Source organism: Haliaeetus leucocephalus, unplaced genomic scaffold, assembly GCF_000737465.1.
Source record: "Haliaeetus leucocephalus isolate CR32 unplaced genomic scaffold, Haliaeetus_leucocephalus-4.0 Scaffold506, whole genome shotgun sequence".
Taxonomy (NCBI): Eukaryota; Metazoa; Chordata; class Aves; order Accipitriformes; family Accipitridae; genus Haliaeetus; species Haliaeetus leucocephalus.
In genome coordinates this window covers 8,359,976-8,368,709 of record NW_010972942.1, presented here as the reverse complement: position 1 = coordinate 8,368,709, position 8,734 = coordinate 8,359,976, and positions in this window count along the sequence as shown.

The window sequence follows — 8,734 nt, the reverse complement described above, 5'->3', positions numbered from 1 at the left end:
GCTGTGCCAGCAAAAGCAAGGGTGGGGTTCAGGAAGCAACAGCATCCCCATCAAAACAGTTGTCCCAGTAACAAGGACCACTAAACACACAGCAAAAGCTTCTGAAGTTACAGGCTACCTTAGCCTGGGAGTGCAGTGACAAGCCGAGCAAGACTGTATTTAACTGCTAGGCTGCACAAGAAGTCCTGCAAGTGATTTTTTTCTAATAAAGACATTAACCTTTCCCATGAAAACTGCAACCCTGTAACTTCTTTATAACTCTGTCCCAGCACCCTCATAATACTGGGTATCTGACATTTGTCCTTGTAAGTTAGGATGCAGGCAGCTTTTTCGATCCAATTTGAAGCAAGTTCGATAAAGATTATCTACCATGAGCCTTCATAAATAGGGTTCATCAACACTCAGAGTCTTGCAATGTCTATTCTTTCAATCACGACAGTAACATCAAAAATCCAAGCTTGGCTAATCACTTCTTTAATTGTTTACATTATAAATAGAAATATCAAGTTATTTAGCTGACCACTATATGCTCGAGGTGGGTTAACCCATTAGTGGAAGAGATGCAAATATTCTAGGAAAAAAGAAAACAATACGAAATAAGCCTCTGATCATTTTCCTCCATGGACAGACCTTTTGACGCAGAAAGCACCAGCAGCAGGCACACGGGGCTCCTGTGCCTCAGTGCACTAGCCACACACAGCAAAGGCAAAGGTCCGTGAAAAGCTGCCGTGGGGTAGGCAAGGATGTGCACACACGATGCTATCATCCAGCCTGGGGTTTTTGCAAGGAAGCCTTTATTTTGTGATGGTTGCACGCACCTCAGCTGACACCTGACCGACACAGACTAAGGTAGTTTTTCCTTTTGCAGCCAGGCACAACTCCCTGACCAGACATCGGGTCTCCAAGTGGAAAGCAGAGATGCTCAGTAACTATGTGGTGCCTCAGGTGATGCCCTTTCTTCCCTGCCCTTTGCCACCTAAAGAAATGAGACAAACTCTACCAGTGTGACAGAGGTGTCACCCCATATGTGCAAACAGCTACGGTCTGTTGGTATTGCCACTGCTCCGGCACCTGTTTTGCCCCATGTCAATCCTCCCTGCAGGCAAGGAGCGGGAACAAGCCATGGAGCAGCTTGCCGGGGACCCCAAGGACCGGGAGGGCTCAGCACAGGCTGCCTTCCTCCCCGGCCGGCAGCATTCCCGGCCGTGCCGCAGCCAGCCCCACGTCCCTCCTCGTACCAGGGAGGACGTGCCTGTGCAGCGCTCACGCGTCCATCGGTGCGAGCATGCAGAACAGGGTCTGGCCCGATTTGCATAGAGCCACGGCAGCTGGACACAGCAAGGGCCTCTCTGCAGACCATCGCCTCAGCTTCAGCTCCCAGGGTTAAAAATGCATGTGATCACTGCCGGGCTGGAGACACATGTGTAATGAAAGCTCAACCAGGGTGTTCAGCAGAGATGGAAACCAGAAACCTTCCGAATCCAAAAACCATGGGCGTCAGCAGCCTCAGTCAATAAAACCCTTCCTTACCTGGTCCAGCCACTAAATCAGGTGCCAGCGTCTCTGTGCAGATAGCACAGTAAGGAGGAAGACTGTTTGTTCAGGCTGATAATGACCTTTCTGCAAAAGCAAGAGAAATAGCTTATTCATACAACTCTCTTACACCAGCCTTGCCACTGCACAACAGCCCCCAGCAAGCGTCTGAAGTATTGTATGAATTACCAGTACAACCATCGCACGCCAACATCGTACTGACACAGAGCACAGCTTTGAGACCAGGTCAGCTTCATGCAGATTTGCTCAGCTCTACAATATAACGCTACATTTCAGCAGGGAGAAGAGGTCTCCACCTATAGCTGCTGACACCCACAGGAGCCTTCAGGTCACCCCAGAGGGCTGCCCACGTCCATACCAACTTTTGGGAGTGCATCACCCCCAGAAAGCCTGCAAGGATGTGGGAGGGTGCTGGATGCTCTGCCCGGAGGGTGGGAAATCCCTGCCCTTCCTGGGTGTCCTCTAACAGAGAAGAGAGGCGAGCAACCACCCAGGTGTGCAGAGGTAAATGCTGCTTTACCAAGACAAGGGCTCCATCTTCACATCTCTGCCTATGTCACTGGTTAACCTGGCTGGCACCATCACCTTCTGCCTCATAGGTGGCTGCATTTTTATTAGGAGAGTGTTGGAATTAGCAGGCTTGCAAATTGCTGTTCTGCAAGACATTTAAAGGCTCAGCAAAAGCAGACTTCAAGAAAATAAAAATAAACTCCAGCTAATCCAAGTCCCTAAAAATAGGGTAGAAAAATTGCTGTGCTACAATAAACCTCCTTGCCTTTATATCGTCACAGGTATGAATTGCACCACAGCCACCAAGCTGAAACCTTCAACAACGATTATTAATAGAAGGTGGGGAAAAGTGAGATTTAAAATTCAGACAAAATAGGTATAAATGTTTACACACAACTCCCGATGGCCCAGTGACTGCTCAATTTTCAGTAGTTCACCTGAAATGCAAAGCCAGTACATGATGCAGTCATCGAAATGCTGAAGGAGGCTCTGGCCGGTCCAGACCTCTGGGACCGTGCCTTGCCGCTGTGGAAGCCTCCTCCACAGGCTCCAGGGGAGGGGGGTCACCCTCCTGCCAAAGAAGAAGCCTTGCCTTCACAAAGGGGATCAACGGTGCAAACCTTGGCATAGTCTGCATTTAGTTGCGCATGGTTTTGGAACTGGTACTTCTGGTACTTTCCATGAAGACCCGTATTTTTGGAAGAACCTCAAGGCAGCTGGAATGCTTCCGTCCTCCAGGATCTGACAAATGTAAAAGAGCCAAATCCTCTGCCCTCTAATCTCCTTTCTGATGCACCAGGATATACTATTTAACAGACATTTGGGGTGAAGTTGGAGATAAATGAGGTTATGGAGTCAGTTTTATGCAAGAGTCAGATCAGCCAATTACAGTGGTCGCTTTTGTCCCTAGAAATCATCAGGTCAACAGGAAAACTCCCTTGGTAGTTGTGCTGGTTTTGGCTGGGATAGTTAATTTTTTTCATAGTAGCTATTATGGGGCTATGTTTTGGATTTGTGCTGAAAACAGTGTTGATAACACAGGGATGTTTTCGTTACTGCTGAGCAGTGCTTACACAGCATCAAGGCCTTTTCTGCTGCTCACCCCCCCCCACCAGTGAGCAGGCTGGGGGGACACAAGGGGTTGGGAGGGGACACAGCTGGGACAGCTGACCCCAACAGACCACAGGGATATTCCAGACCATATGACGTCATGCTCAGCATATACAGCTGGGGGGAGAAGGAGGAAAGGGGGGACATTCGGAGTGATGGTGTTTGTCTTTCCCAGTAACTGTTACACACGATGGAGCCCTGCTTTCCTGGAGATGGCCGAACACCTGCCTGCCGGTGGGAAGTGGTGAATGAATGCCTTGTTTTGCTTTGCTTGCAAGCGTGGCTTTTGCTTTACCTATTAAACTGTCTTTATTTCAGCCCACAAGTTTTCTCACTTTCACCCTTCTGATTCTCTCCCAGATCCCACTGTGAGGGAGGTGAGTGAGCAGCTGCGTGGTGCTTAGTTGCTGGCTGGGGTTAAACCACGACAGTAGTTCTCCCATACACACCATGACAGATGACTCCCACGTCATCTCCTACGCATCCAGTTGTACTTCCATCTGGAGGGTTGTTAGTTTAACCAGAATATTTCAGAGACAAAGTAGCGCGTGCATGAAAACCCTGTAGTAGCCCTCTGTGACACAGGACAAAACAGCTGCCTTAGAGATGGATGCAGGCAGCACCTAAGAGAAACAACTTCACACGATGAAGGAAACCTCCTTGCCTCACTTGCCACACAGAGCAGTGCGTGCTGTGCACAGCCACCCAGCAACGTGCACGTTTCCTGCTGTGGCTTGACACCCGCTCCCAAAAGACAACGCAGGCAGGCCTGGGGGGCCAAGCCGGGGGGTGCCTGCCCTCACCCCCTCCCGGCCAGTGCTCAGAGCAACCCTGCCACCAAACCACCATCACCTGCTGCAAAAATTTGCTTTATTTCCTTTTATTTACCATGAGAAAACAGCACAAAGTCCATCTTATCAGGGCAAAGGCACACAGCTCTTATCAAGTTTTACTGCATTTGATAACCAGCACAGACATGGGGACCCAGCGGACACCATACATCGGGAAACGAAAGGACTTCCCTCATACTTTGGAAATGTTGTCACGTGAAGAGACGCTGTTGATGTTTCATAAATATCCTTACAGGATAGCTGGACAGATGTCACCTTATGGCACACAAGGCTGAGTAAGAAGGTGCTCCTCACGACCACGGTCACAGACGGACTGTGCAGTGACCCACGGTCAGCACGATACCTCTGGATACCAGGGTCACTCGTGTACCGCACGCTGCAGGAGGGAAGCACACCAAAACCCCCCCACTCTGTGTCTGTGCCCAAGTGAACAGCCAGTTCTGAGGCTTGGCTATGTTATTTTTAGGTGACACAAACCTCGGCTGGTTCTCAGTGCATGGTCCGGACATGGAAACTCCTAACGGGAAATGCCATTTCACACACCGAAGCGTGATGAGGAAAACATTCCCCTTCCCCCCTGATGTTTTAACACCTTCCAGTGCCATAAGGCATCCAGTTGTAGATTTAAACCCCTTTAAAAAGTAAAACCTAAGTTTTTTCGAGTTTCCCCTGCACAGGCTCCAGGCCATGTCTGGCAGTGCCCCTGCATGCCCCTGAGCACGCAGGGACAGGCCAGGCAGCGCGGAACCGGGGCAGTGCCTGTGCCCCTCAGCTCCCCAGCTCATTTCAACCCCTCACCAGCCTTATGAACTGAAACTCTCTTTTCTCACTTGCATCAAACCCAAGCAGAGTTTTTAACACCACTGCCTGACTGCTACTGGGTATAAGGTCACAGCAAGGCATCCTGAGCAGGGCACAAGTCTGGCAACTAACCCGCCAAACGCAAGTCAGTGCTATAGAGTAAAGCCTTTGAGGTGGCTGAAGGTCATTTTTTCCAAGATCTATGTTCCACCTGCTTTGCAGCTGTCATATTGCTTAAGTAAATCAATAGCTGATAGCTTTATTCATGTTCAGTAAAGAGTCAGAAAGACTTTTTGTTCTGGGGTTTTTCATAGCAGAAAAACTGAGGTCCATAATCCTTATGCTGCAATGTAATCACTTCTATCCTGCCATCACACACTTTGTAAATCAAAACATTGCAGCAAGCACTGCCTGAAAATATTCTGTCCATAGTCATTAGGCAAAAAAACCCCTACATCTCCCAAATGATCTCTCAGAGTTCCCAAATTTAAAAAAAAAGTCAGAGGGAATGTCATAGTTTAACCCCAGCCAGCAACTAAGCACCACGCAGCCACTCACTCATTTCCCCCCCACCCAGTGGGATGGGGGAGAGAATTGGGGGGAAAAAAAGTAAAACTCGTGGATTGAGATAAAGACAGTTTAATAGGACAGAAAGGAAGAAAATAATAATAATAATAAATGACAATATTAATAAAAGAATTTGAATATACAAAACAAGTGATGCACAACGCAGTTGCTCACTACTTGCTGATCGATGCCCAGTTAGTTCCCGAGCAGCGATCTGCCCCACAGACCAACTCCCCCCATTTAGATACTGGGCATGACGTCACACAGTATGGAATATTCCTTTGGCCAGTTTGGGTCAGCTGCCCTGGCTGTGTCCCCTCCCAACTTCTTGTGCCCCTCCAGCCTTCTTGCTGGCTGGGCATGAGAAGCTGAAAAATCCTTGACTTAGTCTAAACACTACTTAGCAACAACTGAAAACATCAGTGTGTTATCAACATTCTTCTCACACTAAATCCAAGACATAACACTATACCAGCTACTAGAAAGAAAATTAACTCTATCCCAGCCGAAACCAGGACTGGGGAAAAAAAAGTTACCAGGGTACAATGGCAAGTGCTTTGGTCCAGCCACCACCTGAACTTTAGGGGTCTGTGCATGTAGATTCAACTTCAAACCTCATGACATCTCTCCTGAATAGGCATATCCACAGTCCTGCTGATATCAGCACTTGGTAGCCACACAGAGATGCTGGCACTTGAGAGTGCCAGTGGTCCTGCTCACTTAGCTCCAGAGATTTTAACTAAATTAGTATTATCTTTTTCTCCCGTCCTACCAGACCTTGCACACTCACAATGAATTTTTCCAACATTTTTAATTATTTGCATTTTCAACTGTTTAAGCAGGGCTGGCTCCAAGAACCTTTGCAGAACACGTCTGTGCTACGAATGCAAGCAGTCTCTAGCAATAGAGTTTGAAGGAGGTAGAAGGACAGCATAGACCAGGACTGCTGCCGACAGCTGGACCTGCTGCTGGCTTTTCCACCTGCAGAGCTGAGCTCCCACGGGGCAGGGAGGTGGGCTGGAAGGAGGGTGCTTGCACCACCCTTGTCGCAGAGCCTGACGTCGAACTGTGGGAAGTGAGAAGCTGAACAGGATCAGAGGCTGCAGGTACTTCACCCCTGAAATTGCTCTTGCAACCACTAATACCCTTCAGGGCAACATTTCTTTTCTTTCTTTGCTGTTACCTGCTTATTTAAAGCTGGAAATAAGGTAAACATGTATGCTTACTCCCACCTTCCCCCAGGGTAAGGAGTGCGATGCTAACCCATGCAGGGCCAGGCTGGGTTATAAACACAGACCTCGAGTTCTGGGCAAACCTTTACCAGCAGGAAACATTAGATGTAAAATTACTGACAGCATCTGTCATGAGCTGAACTGGGGCTCTGAACCTAAAACCTCTTTTGAACATGATTTCCAGAGGCAGATTCAAACTCTGCAGGTATTTACAGACACGCTGCTGAGGGCCATTCACTATATGCATGAGCTGGGAACACCCCAGGTGCAGAGAAATTCCCCCCACCATGTATTTATATCCATGTTTACCACTGAGCCGCTGCTGAGGGAGGGAGTCAGATGCCACCCGCTGTCACCAAGCTCCTCAGGAGCTTTGCAGGGGGAGAAGCATCTGCTGCCAGCCAGCCCCACACCGCAGCCAGCCCCGGCTCTCCTCTCCGGGGTCAACGCCGATGGAGCCCCTACGCCTGCTCGGACCTTTGCCGTCTCCAGCTACGCCCCAAAAGCGCAACCTTGGGCAACCCAGGCCACGTTTGCCATTTTTCCCCAGCCGCCCGGACAAAAGCAATGGAAGATGTATTACATTTTACACATTTGCCCCACGCAATTAGCAACAGGCTCTCAGTCGAGGGGCTGTATTGTCACACTCAGCTGGAGCCAGCTAAGCTGATTTGTCCGGGCTTGCACAACTCCCCTTTCACAGGCCAGTGACTACGGTCAAAGGACAAACCGACAAGGTCCCATCTTGGCCCCCCGCTGCCAAAAAGTCCACCCCCTCCACCTGGCCCTACAGGGAGGTGGGAAGTCTTGAAGGATGCTGGGTTTCTTTCTCCCTTGGGCTCCCTGTTGGACAACTAGGTCTGTGCTGGAGGAGTTTCCAGGCTCCCTCATTCTCCTGTCCTGGGCTGGAGGTCTCCCACCCCAGTCTGGCTTGCCAAGTTGCTAAAACATCAGTGCCAGCACTGCAGGCCAGTATTTGCAAACTACACGACGTACAAACGCAAGTGTAACCATTGTTTACTGCTGGCCAAGGAGAAAAACACTTGCACTCTGGTAAGCACCAGCAAGGGCACAAAAGGAGCATAAACTCAGCAAACACAGGATGCTCCATACCCGGTCACTGCAAGTTTGCTAAAGGAGAGGTTGTATTAACAACAACAACAAAAAAAAAGGGAGGGGGGAGAGAAAAGAAAAAGCTCTCTCCTCTTCCCGCCAAAAATTATGCAGCAGCAGGTCCACAGAGTGTCTGCCAGATGACCCGCTTGTCACACTCATAATTGCTTCCCATCTGGTGTCTGGAGCACACAAAGCCTGGCCGTTTGCCAGCGCAGGACGACGCACAAACTGGCCTACTTCTGGTGACACAGGCCCTCCAGACACCCCGATCCGCTCGTTTCCGTATGGCTGAGGAGAACGTGGCATTCATTTGTAAATTGCTGGCGGCTGATTTATCCGGCTATTCGGGCCGCCACTCAGCCCAGCTAACGCGCTTCCCCTTTGCTGCATGGCACAGCCCAAGCCCCGGTGCTGGGGCAAGTCCCCTCTGGCACCGCGTTGCCACGAGCGCACGCTTGCCATCATGAGAGGTAGGCAAACAAGGACGCCACTCGGCTTCAAGATGAGCACGTCAAGCCAACTCATCCCTACAACTACATGCAAACACATCCTCAACTGCTCTGATTTACAAAGGCGATTGCTTTTCCAAACTTTGTCTTTCCATCTAATGTATATGCATAGCTCATTTTGTTCATACAGTTCCTACAAAGATTTTTGAGGCACTTACTTTATGTCACTGCTTATGGGCATGGTCTTTCAATGAGCAGCTTTCTCTGGGTTTTCTTTGTCTGTTTTATGGGTTTGTTCTATTGATTATTTTTTTTGTTGTTTAAATTATTTCTTATTTAATGCCTACTGGTATAAGAACTTGATACCCTCACAAAACTGAGCAAATATTTCTTAAGCTATGGGATAGACCATTTTAAAGCAGAGCACACAACATGTGCTACAGCCTGCTCTAAAGTTCTGTTGGTTGTGCAACCATCAAACATCACTTTTACAAGGAGTGACTAAGATCCAGCAACTGGCCAATAGTCACCGAGGAAGTAAATG